Below are 13,380 nucleotides of genomic sequence, written 5' to 3' on the forward strand. Positions count from 1 at the left end.
GTTTCTGGGTCGGCGTGGCGGGATTTTCTGGTGCATTGGTGCTTCAGTGGTAGAATTCTCACCTGCCACGCGGACCCAGGTTTGTTTTCCATAAACTTACCGTTCATGTACCTGGAGTATTTTCAAGTCAAACTGATGGTATCAATACTACAGAGATTGTCAAGATGAATTTTAGTTTGGTGTAACTTCTGTAACTCACAGTTTAGATACCGAAATCTCTTACTGACTCATAGTGTTCCTAATACAATCATGCATAGCCCCACAATCCTTGAAATTATTATTAGAACTCTGGTAATAAAAACTTTAATTTTAAATGATTGAACTGAAAATTAGAGAGATTCACTCACTCTCTTTTGTAATAAGCCATACTTAAAAAATAAATAATCCATTAGATTAAAACCATCCATTAGATTGTGCTCATACTTCAGAAGTAAATTTATTATGAGGGACCTCATTAAAGAAGGTGCATATTTAAGTGGACAGAAGCAATATTTCTAATTCTAAATTTATGGCCAATGTATGATTCTAGTGTCTTTGTTCAATGGGGAATTTCAAAACTGTTTGTATAGTAAAGCTACCACCTAAGTAGCACCATGCAAGTGATAGGATTTGAACTTCAGTCCAAGGCCTGAACTGGGTGACAGCCTCAAAATGGCCCAGAAGATCTGATGTGGTATGCTGAAATCTGTACTGTGGACATTCCAATAAAACTAGAATTTCTAGAACTGCAAATTCCTTAAATACTGGAAATCTCTGCATGTATATGTATACATACACCTGTGAGATATTACTGGCTAGATAGGTCTGTGACCTTGGAGTTTATCTTTTTTTTTTTTTTAACTGCACTTCCAAATATTTGTATTTATGTTAATATGCTTATGCTAAATCATAGAATCATTCAGGTTGGAAAAGACCATTTGGATCATTGAGTCCAACCATCAGCCCTAATCTACAAAGTTCTCTCCTACACCGTTTCCCCCAGCATCTCATTTAACGTCTTTGACACCGTTTCCCACAGCATTCTCCTAGCAAAACTGGTTGCTCGAGGCTTGGATGATCGCACGCTTTGCTGGATAAAAATCTGGCTGGATGGCCGGGCCCAAAGAGTGGTGGTGAATGGAGTTAAATCCAGTTGGCAGCCAGTCACGAGTGGTGTCCCCCAGGGCTTGGTTTTGGGGCCACTCCTGTTTAACGTCTTCAATCAACACCTGGGGGTGTTGATTGACATCTGGCTGAACATGAGCCAGCAGTGTGCTCAGGTGGCCAAGAAGGCCAGTGGTATCCTGGCTTGTATCAGAAATAGCGTGGCCAGCAGGGACAGGGAAGGGATCTTACCCCTGGACTCGGCACTGGTGAGGCCGCACCTCGATTACTGTGTTCAGTTTTGGGCCCCTCATTACAAAAAGGACATTGAATTACTCGAGCGTGTCCAGAGAAGGGCAACGAAGCTGGTGAAGGGTCTGGAGCAGATGTCGTAGGAGGAGCGGCTGAGGGAACTGGGGTTGTTTAGTCTGGAGAAGAGGAGGCTGAGGGGAGACCTCATCGCCCTCTACAACTACCTGAAAGGAGGTTGCAGAGAGCTGGGGATGAGTCTCTTTAACCAAGTAATAAGTGATATGACAAGAGGTAATGGCCTCAAGTTGCTCCAGGGAAGGTTTAGACTGGATATTAGGAAGCATTTCTTTACAGAACGGGTTGTTAGGCGTTGGAATGGTCTGCCCAGGGAGGTGGTGGAGTCCCCATCCCTGGAGGTGTTTAAGAGGCAGGTTGACATAGCACTTGGGGATATGGTGTAGTTGGGAACTGTCAGTGTTAGGTTAACAGTTGGAGTAGATGATCTTCAAGGTCCTTTCCAACCTAGATAATTCTGTGTTTCTGTGATTCATCTAAACGACCCTTAAACACATCCGGGGATGGTGACACCACCACCTCCCTGGGCAGCCTATTCCACTGTCTAACCACTCTTTCTGTGAATTTTTTTTTCCTTATGTCCAGTCTAAACCTCCGCTCTTGGAGTTTAAAGCCGTTCCCCCTTGTTCTGTCACTAATCACCTGTGAGAAGAGACCAGCACCAACCTCTCTACAATGTCCTTCCAGGTAGTTGTAGAGAGTGATGAGGTCTCCCCTTAACCTTCTCTTCCTCAAACTGAACAGTCGCAGCTCCCTCAATCTCTCCTCATAGGATTTGTTCTCCAGGCCCTTCACCAGCTTCGTTGCCCTCCTCTGCACTCGCTCCAGCACCTCGATATCCCTCTTGTACTGAGGTGCCCAAAACTGGACACAATACTCAAGGTGTGGCCTCACCAGTGCAGAGTACAGGGGGACTATCACCTCCCTACTTCTGCTGGTCACACTATTTCTAATACAAGCCAGGATGCTGTTGGCTTTCTTGGCCACCTGGGCACACTGCCGGCTCATGTTCAGTTGCTTGTCAGTTAGAACACCCAGATCCTTCTCTTCCATACAGCTCTCCAGCCACACCTCCCCAAGCCTGTAGTAATGCATGGGGTTGTTGTGGCCCAAGTGCAGGACCTGTCACTTGTCCTTGTTGAAGCTCATCCCGTTAATGTTGGCCCACCAATCCAACCTATCCAAGTCCCTCTGTAGTGCCTCCCTATCTTCATGCAGATCGATACTCCTGCTTAACTTGGTGTCATCTGTGAATTTGCTGATAATGCACTCTATGTCCGTATCAAGATCATCAATAAAGATGTTGAACAGAAATGGTCCCAACACTGAGCCCTGAGGAACACCACTTGTGACTGGCCACCATCTGGATTTAGCTCCATTGACCACCGCTCTCTGGGACCGTCCAGCCAGCCAGTGCTTGACCCAGCAGACCGTTCGCTCATCCAGGCCATGGACAGCCAGTTTTTCTATGAGAATCCTATGGGGAACTGTGTTGAATGCTTTTTGAAAATCCAGGTAGGTAATATCGACAGCTTTTCCGTTGTCCAATAGTTGGGTCATCTTGTCATAAAAGGAGATCAGGTTTGTCAGGCAGGACCTGCCTTTCATAAACCCATGCTGATTTTATAAATTTTATATAAATATATATATAAAATTATATATAATCATATATTATATATAATATATAGTAGTATTGCTGGTTTGGTTTTCTGTTTTTTTTGTTATCTCCTTCATTCATGTGTGAGATTAGCCTCAGAAGTCTTCCTCATGCCTGCTGGTAAATTATCCTGTGGAGAAATGAGCATTTGGTGGCTGGTAGTGTAGCTGCTATGCTGAAACCAATGAGTAGGCAAAGCTGCGTGACCAACTTGAGTGAAGGATCTAGGATTTGGAAACGTGTATCCACAGCTCAATCGAGAGTCCTGAGTGTGCTTTTCTTTCCTTCTCTCCTGCTGCGTGGGTGACTGCCAAACAGTTCCCAGTGGGAAATTCCTCTAGTGGTACATGCTGTTAAATGACTCGCAGGGACTTCTTCCAGAAGTCGCTGTTTGGAAGAGCTCTGCTCCTTGCTGGTGTTCTGCCTCGGGTACCATGGTTTTGCATATACTTAGTAGCTTTTAAAATAGAGGTGAAAAAAAAAAAAAATCTTGTAGAAAAAGTGGTTTTAAACAAAAATTTGAATGTTAACTGTTGACATGTAAATGTCATATTGCCATTTTTTTCTTCAATACTGCTATCCACAGGGGAAGTTGTCTGAGTAAAATATTGGGCCTTCTAATGTGACTACTCACCACCAGTTTTTGTGATACAGATAGCAAACTTCTGACAGACTTTTAAAAGGATGAAGTATGAAATGGAGAAAATTTAGATTTTTTTTCATTTTGAATGTCAATCTTTCATGTATATGAAGAGCCATTTTGTTACACATAAGTGATATAGATGACTGGCTCACATGGACAATTCATGTACTATGTGCATTTCTAACTTCCAAGATGCATCACAACCTGTAATATCAGATTCATGTTAATGTAATTTTACAGCAAATAAATGTCTTTCATAAACAGAATGCTTTTATGTTTTAGGTAGAGTTTGCATTGCATATTATGAATACATTAATGAATATATGAATTGCCATTTATCTCAGTTGTCCAGTCATTACAATGATAATGAATGTATTCTCTTGAATATATGCAAACCACTGCAAAATCTTTTTCACTTTTTGACATATGTACCCATAAAAATAATAAAAAAATATTGAATATATTCAGTATTTTCAGCTATGCACATTTTGTACCCATATGTATGTATTTTTTCTTCATGAGACCAGAAATCCTATTCCTATAAGGAATTTCAGTTATTGTATTTAAGCCCTGTTTGTAAGTTATCTTTTTCAGATTGCTTTGAAATGTTTCACTGACCATTTTCTGAGTTAGCCTGATACTTTCAGTATTAGTGGAATTCAGCAGTGCTAAATTTCTTTGTGTTAGAAAATAGTCTTTACTTACACTATGACTTTATTTGGGGTGTGGGTGAGCCCCTAAGTTTTTTCAAAGTTGACATTTTCTCTTCCAGTTGCTTGTGTTCTTAGCAGTGTTTTGGCAGCTGACCTAAACTAGAAGGTCACGGGAGCAATCGGAAACCATGGCTCTCTAGTGCAAGCATATTAGATTCATGCTGCCACTAGGTACTTTGTGGTTATCTACAAAAAAGTTGTCCTATTATTCACTTTATGTGTACAATAGACAGAAAGTAGTAGCAAGCCATGTGAAATGGGGGAGAGAGGAGTGCAGCACCAGGCTATCAAACTTGTGGCTCTGAAGAGTTTGCTCTAAGAATTGATTTGACAGTGCTTCCTCTGAGGCCATGCCACTGTTGGTGGAACAAACCCCAGTGCACACCATGTAGCTACCAGTGCAGTGAAGGAGGCAGGAGGATTAGGGGACGTTATTTCTGCACTGTAGCCAGAACTGTTCTTTTCTGGTTGTAACACAGTTTCAGATAATGGGTGGGATGAGTGTGTGCCTTGGTCATGACTTTAGGTAGGACTAGGACTTTCACCAGCTTTACACAAAATCATCACTTGTTGCCCAACTCCACATTTAGGTCCTTCTGTCTTCTGCTGGAAAAATTAAGAGTAACTGTGTTGAAATCTAGGATTTTAAGTAGTAAGAAATTGGGACTCTTAATTCCTAGGCCAAATTTATCAGTGTCATACTTCTGGTATTGTGCTTTTAGATATTATAATGTGACATTTTGGGTTGACATAGCACTTAGGAATAAGGTGTAGTTAAGAACGGTCAGTGTTAGGTTTATGGTTGGACTAGATGATCTTCAAGGTCTGTTCCAACCTAGATGATTCTGTGGTTCTGTGACTGTAATTGAAAAAAAAAAAAAAAAAAGAAAGTATAAAATCATGTTTTGCATAGTAATTTTCTTTAAACACTGACAAATCAATCAGTTAATTCCCCTTAAGTGTGAGAACAGGAACTAGAAAAAATTATGAGAAGTGGTAAAAGTGCAACATGTATTTCTGATGTTTTTCTTCTGGTAATATATCAGTAGTGTATCTAATGTATGATCTAATTTGGAAACATGTATTTTTTTTTAACTTTACTGGGATAAGTGATCCAGGCGCAGGAGAAAGAAAGAAAAGCACCTGACAGGTGTGGTTGGTTGCTGCACACATTTTGAAAATATTTTCCGTGGGATGCAATTGAAAGAGTTTCCATCAATCTTCAAAAGATTTTCATAGTTAGAGTCTAAAAAAGACATAATTTTTTTGGGGTAGGCTCCTGGAAGTAAGGGAATGCTTGCAATTCTGCAGTCAGAGTAGTGATCTAATTCATCAAGGCATTTTAAACATGCACCTGGCTTTATAATTACTTCTCATGCATAAAAAATGCCTAAGCTTAAGTGCTTTGCTGAGTCAATCCCTTAATATATACCTTTTTTTTTTTTTTTTTTTTTTATGTACAGCCTTCTCCTGATCACCACTCAAAAATGCTTAATAACCAATACTATAGCGGTACTGTTCTGGGTCTGTCTGGGCTGGAGCTGATTTTCTTCATAGCAGCCCATATGGTGCTGTGTTTCAGATTTGTGACTAAAACAGTGTTGATATACCAGTCTTTTAGCTGTTGCTGACCAGTGCTTGCACAGGGTCAAGGCCTTCTCTGTTCCTCACTCTGCCCACCAGTGAGCAGGCTAGGGGTGGGCAAGAGATTGGGAGGGGACACAGCTGGGACAGCTGACCCAACCTTAGCAAAGAGATATTCCTTACCATATAATGTCATGCTCAGCAATAAAAGCTGCAGGTAAATTTTCTGAAGTAGTTGTTGCTTAGGGGCTGGCTAGGCAGTGGAAAGTGTGATTGCCTTGGCATCACTTACTGTTTTTTTTTTTTATCTTCCCTTTGGTTATTAAACTGTCTTTGTCTTGACCCATGAGTTCTTCTTTGTTTTGCTCTTCCCTTTCTCTCCCTCATCCCACTAGGTGTGGGAGTGAGTGGCTGGTGAGTGCTTGGTTGCTGGCTGGAGTCAATGCACCAGAGGTAGCCACAAAAATACCTACTGCTTTAGTTCCTAGTCTCACCCTCCCTCAGAAAAAAATTTTGTGCCAGGTAGGTAGAAGCTAAGTCAGTGAAGTTTAAACTGGAAATATGATGCGATTTTTGTAACAGTTGCAGTAATGAATCATTGAACACAGAGGAACAAGTGGCCTCACCTTGGACTTTGAAATTGGAATAAGATTACTCTAGCTGATCAGAGAAAGATAGCTCTAGTCTGTTGAGTTAGCTTTTAGGAAAGGCAGTGATGTGCAGTCAGTGTTGTTTTATGGCTGTAATTTAAGGAAATCAGTCCAGGCTGTAATAGTCTTTCCTAGCCTTTATCTGTGAGTTTTCCTTTTGATGTAAATCCTACAGACCTTTCAGAAAACCAGTAGTTTTCATTTTCTCTTGGTTGAACTGTGAAGTGCCTTGCCTTCAGGGGAGAATTTCCATTCTTTGATAGAGTGGGTGGAAACTGAGGAAGATTTCTGAATTATGCTTTAGGGAAACCTTACAGTATTTCTGCCACAACGTGAACTACCCTTGTTTGATAAATCCTTGCTGAGTTCAGATAAAGATACAGTAGGCATAATTCCACAAACGTGAGATTGTTACACAGAGATACAGGGCTGATGAAAGAAATGTAAGCTATCGTAGAAAATCTTTGTGATTTGAAAACCGTGGGAGAAAACATGGTAACTGTTGACATGCTTGTCATATCTGAGAGCATGTCTTTAACCTTTTGTTCTTTTACTGAGAAGTAATGTTTTAGAGTAACCTAGTACCAGTGACCTCCCTTTTGACAGCATTCTTGTGTGAAATGATTGAATGGGAGAAAGGAAATCTTACAATAAAAAAGCCACAGAGCAAAGGTGTTTGAAGCTATTTTGTGAACTCAGAAGTGGTATAATACATTTGGGACAACGATATTCGAAATATCAAGAATAAGATAAAAGGAAAAAAATCCCCAAAGGATGCATTGAAAATACAGCAAGAGGTTCTGGTAGTTTTTGCACATTATGATGTGCATGGGGGAGTTTGATAAACTGTCATGAGCTCACTCAGTGAAACTTCAGAATTGTCCACCAGACCTCATCTGTGCAAAAGGTTTTTGTTTCTGGATCACTAAGTAAGATCGATGATGCATATTTTATCAACTATTACGTACATGAGTTGGATTTATATAAATAGGGCTAGTTCATCCAACTCAGGGAACTGATTATATGATTTGCAAAGGGTTTGTAGTGGAAAGTATGTTGTTTCCATTCAGCTCTCCAGAGTCTCCCTAAATGTACAGTTAGTAACATAGCTCCCAAAATTTGTCTTCTGTTATTGAATTGATACAGATATTTGATACAGGAACATTTAACGAGGACTGTTAGCTATCCAATGATCTTTGGTTTTAGACTGTCTCATATTATTCTCGTTGTATGAACCAAAACTTTACTACCTTTTGTATCAGAGTTATCACCCTGATTTGAGATGTGAAAAAAGAAGTTTGAGACTTTGAATGGTAGTAGTCTGAATCTGAAAACGTTACCTGTGCCACTAGTCCTGTATTGTGGCACTCGTAGGGAAATCTACCTCTAGGGGAATTTCGTTTGCACCATAATATCAGGGCCACCATATCAGCTTTGTACTTTCTCTTTAGTTGTACATTCAAAGTAATTTCTTTGTGGAGTGTGTTCCATGCTGTGTACTGCAGCTTTGTGGTATTAAATTTAGCTGTACAGCTAGCTGAAATGGTGGGAATGAGTAGTGTTGAGGCTTTGAACAGTGTTGGTTGAGACTTTTTTTAGTCCGTTCCATGTAAAAGTCTGAATATTTTTACAAACAAGCTGAATTGGACTACTAATCCTATAGAGGTTTGCTCTCAACTGTTTTTCTGCCTTGGTTAGTTTGAAACAACTAGTATGGTACAGACATGTGAATTGTGATTATGTGATTTCCTTTGTGTTGAATAATTTATTCCATAACAGTACATGGTGATAATTTAATGAATGCTTAAAATGTTGAAGTCCATTTTGATTATAGTCTGGAATGTGATTTTCTTCTTTTAATTTTGAATTGTTCAAGAAGATTTAAACCTAGCTATTTTCTGAAAGAAGGATGCTGGTATTTTTCCTTCATTTCCATAGAAAATAATGTTTTGTGCTAGAAGCAGTGGTGTTTACCTTTCTGCTCTCATTTAAGAATTGCAGACTTTTATTTTAACCAGTAAGAATAACGTTGAAATATACTTTAAAAAAAAAAATAAAATTCCTTGCTTTATTTCTGCAGAAATCAGAAAGGACTTCTAAAGAAAAAAAAGTGTCAATCACTAAAAAGTCTTATTAAACTTCCTTTCCTTCCATGGGTTTTCACTCAATTTTGTATCTTCTTTGTTCACTTACAACCCGTATGAAGTGATTATTTGCAAACTTAAATTTAGATGTCTGCCTGTCTTCTAAGTGTCTAAGCACCAGTGTAGTCAATGGATATATAGCCAATACAGTCAGTGGAGAGCAATTCTTCTTATCATAAGTGGACATACACTGGCTGGTCAGCTGGGAGTTCCCTAGGCTCCCTTTACTTCTTCATTGACATCGGTGTGAAGACTGCTGTATTTAGTTGTCTTAATTTGGAACTGCATCCCATCACAACCTCATAGTTTAAGCTAAGCCACCTAGTCTCTTTGGTCAGGAGATAGACAGAGACATCTTCTGAGGGCAATTCACTCTTTAAACACCTAATTTAAACCATGAAATGAGAGCATAATACAGCCAAAATCTTTGCACACTCTGCCATAGTCTGTAGAAGCCTATATCGTTAAAAACAAAACCTGTGATTGTTGTGTAGTTACTGTTATCAATTACAGGGCAAGATAGAATGTCTCTTAATTAACTTAATAACCTGATAGGTACATTTAGACATAGCTAATTAGAGTTTTATTGTAATGGGCCTATGATTAATAGACTGTGAAGACTGTTTCGTTTGTATTAATTGCATGGACAGTCACAAGGAAATTAAAATTTGAGCCTGCATTGAATAACTAATAGAGGACCTCAGGATAGTACAGTAGTGAAAGATACTCTCTTTATAAAGAGTTAATATATGAAGTTGCTAGTTTAGACCTGTTTTTTTCAAGATCTTTTGCAGCCTTACCAATATGTGCGTGAATCTCTCTCTTGGAAAACTGACAGATGAACTTTTGCAAGTTTCTTTTGAAACAGTCTATCTTACATAGTTTAATAAAAGTAGTGAATGTAAAAGCATATAAAGATACCATTACAGAAGAAAGTAGAAATAATTGGTTTAAATTCTGGTTTGCACAGTGCAAGGTAAAAATCCTTGGAGAAGTTAACTGCCAGTTTTTCTGGAGCTTGTATCACCTTTCTGCCCATTCTTTCTCGTTCTGGTTGGGACCAACCTAATTTTGGGCAATACAGCAGGGAACCAGAAGAAATGACTGTATTTGCCCTGGTGCTCTAGTCTGTATTAATAACGGAAGTTCCCTTTCATGTCTTTTCTGTGCTGCAGTGTGTCTTGTGAAAGTAAGGGCACAGAAGGAATCAGTGGCCACTATGTTTGAACAGCTGGAAAGCCCCAGTCTTTGTCAGGACGGGTGCACCTGCCATAGTATTGAACAAACAGTTCATCTGGCAGCATGGAGACCCGATCTGCCATGACTTTTTATTTGTTGTTGTAAGGCATACTGTGAATGGAAGAACATGTCATAAATGTGGACAAAACTTTTTATTTTTCTTATTTGAATTAGATGAAATGACAACGAATAGAAAACTTAGAAATTTGAGCTAAAAAGGCAAAAAGTATTGTTAATATTTTTAAGAGACATATGTCTTGCATTTCTGTTCTCACGCATAGTTGAAACTTATCTGTTGAATTTTTCATCAAGAAATGAATCTCAGCTTCAATGATCTTGTACCATTTTTATTCTGCTGTTAATGCAGAGGCGTCTTCATTGAGACTAGTTGGTCTTTTTCCTTTTCTTTTTCTTGTGAAACCTTGCCTACTTAGCACATTGTGAGTCAGATCAGACTGCTGCTAAACAAAAAAGAAATTTTATTTTTGTAACTTGTTGTACACTTTAGTTTTTCTTATTTAATACCTTCACTTTTTAAATCTTTTTCTGAAACATTTCAGACTCATAAGAGTATATTTAGAGTACCATGTAGTATGTTTTTCCTGCTGTCTTTTAAGATGTCATCTGAGTAACAGATGAGAGCATCAAATAAACTTTGATAATCTCATCAGAAATTTAAGATAGTTTTACTAGGGATGAGAATACCCCTAATAGGCATTCCTAATCTGTAATGTCTTTTCACCTTCAGTGAAGTATATGTTTTTACTTAAAAAATGAGCTGAGTACTCACTAAATACAGTTACTGCCTGTGTAAAGTCTTTTGCTTTCTTTATTGGGTGTGGTTTTTTGGGTTTTTTGTTTCTCTTGCCCTTCCCTGCACTCTACCCCATGGCATAGCCAGGCAACCGAACACATATATATACATATATAAACACATATAAATAACATATTGCCTTGTAATTGACAATTTGGTGGGGGTGACAAGAGTCTCAAAGGAAGCACAAACTTGAAGAGCATGGTTTGGGGGTAGAGCGGATGGAGTTAGGTCCCTTAATGGATTGGGTGGCAGAATTTGGTAGAAAGGTGAAGGTGGTGAGGATCATGGAGTTGTTATCCTACTTCTGGGATCTCTGACAGTGTGTGTGAAAGGAGGTAATGCTTCCTGCATGTGAATGTGGCTTTACACAGAGCATATGTCTGAAACTATTATCACTGCTATTGTTATCACTGGTTGGGGTGGAGGTGTTTGCAAATTCTGCAGAGTTCGGGAACCCAGCTGTGGTAAGTAGGAGACCACTTTCATGCTTTGCTTGGAGCAGCTTGAGAAGCAAATCCCTAAGAGCTTCTTCACTCCCCTTTTGCAATGGAATACTCATAGCAAAGAGTTATGTCTTCTTTAAATGGCAGGCTTTGCAATCTGAATCACCTTTGTGTTGACTTGAAGTTGTATTTACTTTTAATGACATCTCTGAAAGTACTTGAGGCAAATCAGTTTGAGGCTTATTACACAAATTTAGTATTTTTTGAACTACTACTATTTTCAGTTTATGAGGATCCCAGCAATGTTACGTCTTCCTTGCTTTAGGTGTACAGGATTGGTACAACTCATTTGTTACTCCAGATAGATAAAAGTAGCCTATATCTATAGTTCTTTCAACTTTTCTAATTGCTGTCACAGAATAGAACTGATTATGCTCTGGGACAGCAGAGATCTCTATATCACTCAGGTCTTATTATCAATATGTTAACAGTAGATAGAAAAAGTGGTCCTTTTGAATAGGAGCTAATTTCACATCACCTCAGAGTAGCACTTTTTTGTACTTTGTCCAATTATGTTTTTTAGTTTTATTGCTATGTCTCAGAATAAGGTAGAGAGTCCTTTAATCAGTTCTATTTTATTAGATCTGTTTCTGTTAATTAAAGACCGTTTCTTCCTGTGACAAGCAAGTCAGTGATAGCAACAATCAAGTAGCATTTGCCTTACATTGACACGTAGCCATCTCTGTATTATCTTTTTTAATGCTACATTAATTTTGTAATATATTATTAATAGATTGTCACCCCTGCATGTCTTAAAAAAATTAATAGTATCAATGCATGTATCTCAGTTCTCATCATCTTGTTTTTATTAATCTAAGACAGAAAAATAATTTTCAAACCATGATTCAGAGAAATGATTTAAATTACAAGTCAGCTATTACAGATTGACTCCTTTTCTTTGGTAATAGAATCCTCTGCAGTGGAATTCCTACAGCTATTGTGATCCATTACAAGCACGCGATTACATCTTTCCACTTGTCACTAATTCTGCATTTTGGCAGGGAAAAAAAGAAAGGTTTGCTGTTAGAGTGTTGCCAAGCAACCAAAATATGAATTACTCCAATTTCTGGATTTTTCTTGTATGATGTGTATCAGAGGGTTTCTCCTACCTTGGTGAGAGACAGCCCAGATGAAGTTAGACTCCATAGTTTTATCATTTCTAAGTTTAGTAAGTAGCTTAATTTCTCCCTGTGGAGTTCCTTTTCAAAACCAAAGACACTGTTGGGTTTTTTTTGGTTCCCTGTAGATAGTTATCAAAAATCACGCCACAAGTGATCATGTTTTCTCCTTTTTGTTTTCTGAAGTTAAATTTCTCTTTCTGCAATGGAAAGGTTGTTTCTGTTGCATTTTCACTTAATTGTTTATACCACTACTTGAATAAAAAGAATGGAAAGTCTTGGAGTGGACAAAGATAACTTGCTGTGTTTTAATAATCCTGCATGCTGTTACTCATGTTTACTGTTATTTGGTATACTCTCTCTTAAGTGTCTTTTTCCAACACAATTAACTGATGGCAATACCAAGTTACTACTGGTATTTGAAAAATTATTTATTAAGGTGTGTGAAAAAGATGAAGTGGAAATAGACTTAAGTGTGTGTAAGTTATGGTAAAGTTTATGCTTGGGGATAGATGAAGAGAGAATAAAAGCTTTTAATAACTTAGCCAGGTTTTTGTCCTGATATTGTTGTACATTCCTGTAAGCTTTTACTTCTGTGGAGCTTTTTCGTTTTGCAGTGGCAGCCACAGATTTCCTGTGGAACTATGTGGATTTCAGGGTCACCTCCCACCTTAGTCATTGATTTCCTCTGTGCCCAGCACAGAGCCATAGCTTCTTTCTGGATTCCTAATCTGTGTTTTATGTGTAAGGAGCCAGAAGAAGAGCCAGCAGCAATGTGGGGAGTGATTCTCTTTCTGCAGCCCTGCAAGGCCAGGGTGCGTGACAGCAATTAGATACTATCAGTGCATGGATGGCATAGGAGATGGTTTTCTCGTGACATTGGTTTTGTATCCATGTCTGCA

At 38.7% G+C, this 13,380-nt stretch overlaps 1 protein-coding gene across 2 annotated transcripts in view; it reads left to right on the plus strand.

Annotated features, from left to right (window-relative positions):
• Positions 1 to 13,380, plus strand: part of C1H8orf34 (chromosome 1 C8orf34 homolog) — a 174,507-nt gene that overhangs the window by 19,413 nt on the left and 141,714 nt on the right. The gene's annotated exons all lie outside the window — the stretch shown is intronic.

This window comes from Strix uralensis, chromosome 1 (genome assembly GCF_047716275.1).
Source record: "Strix uralensis isolate ZFMK-TIS-50842 chromosome 1, bStrUra1, whole genome shotgun sequence".
Lineage (NCBI taxonomy): Eukaryota > Metazoa > Chordata > Aves > Strigiformes > Strigidae > Strix > Strix uralensis.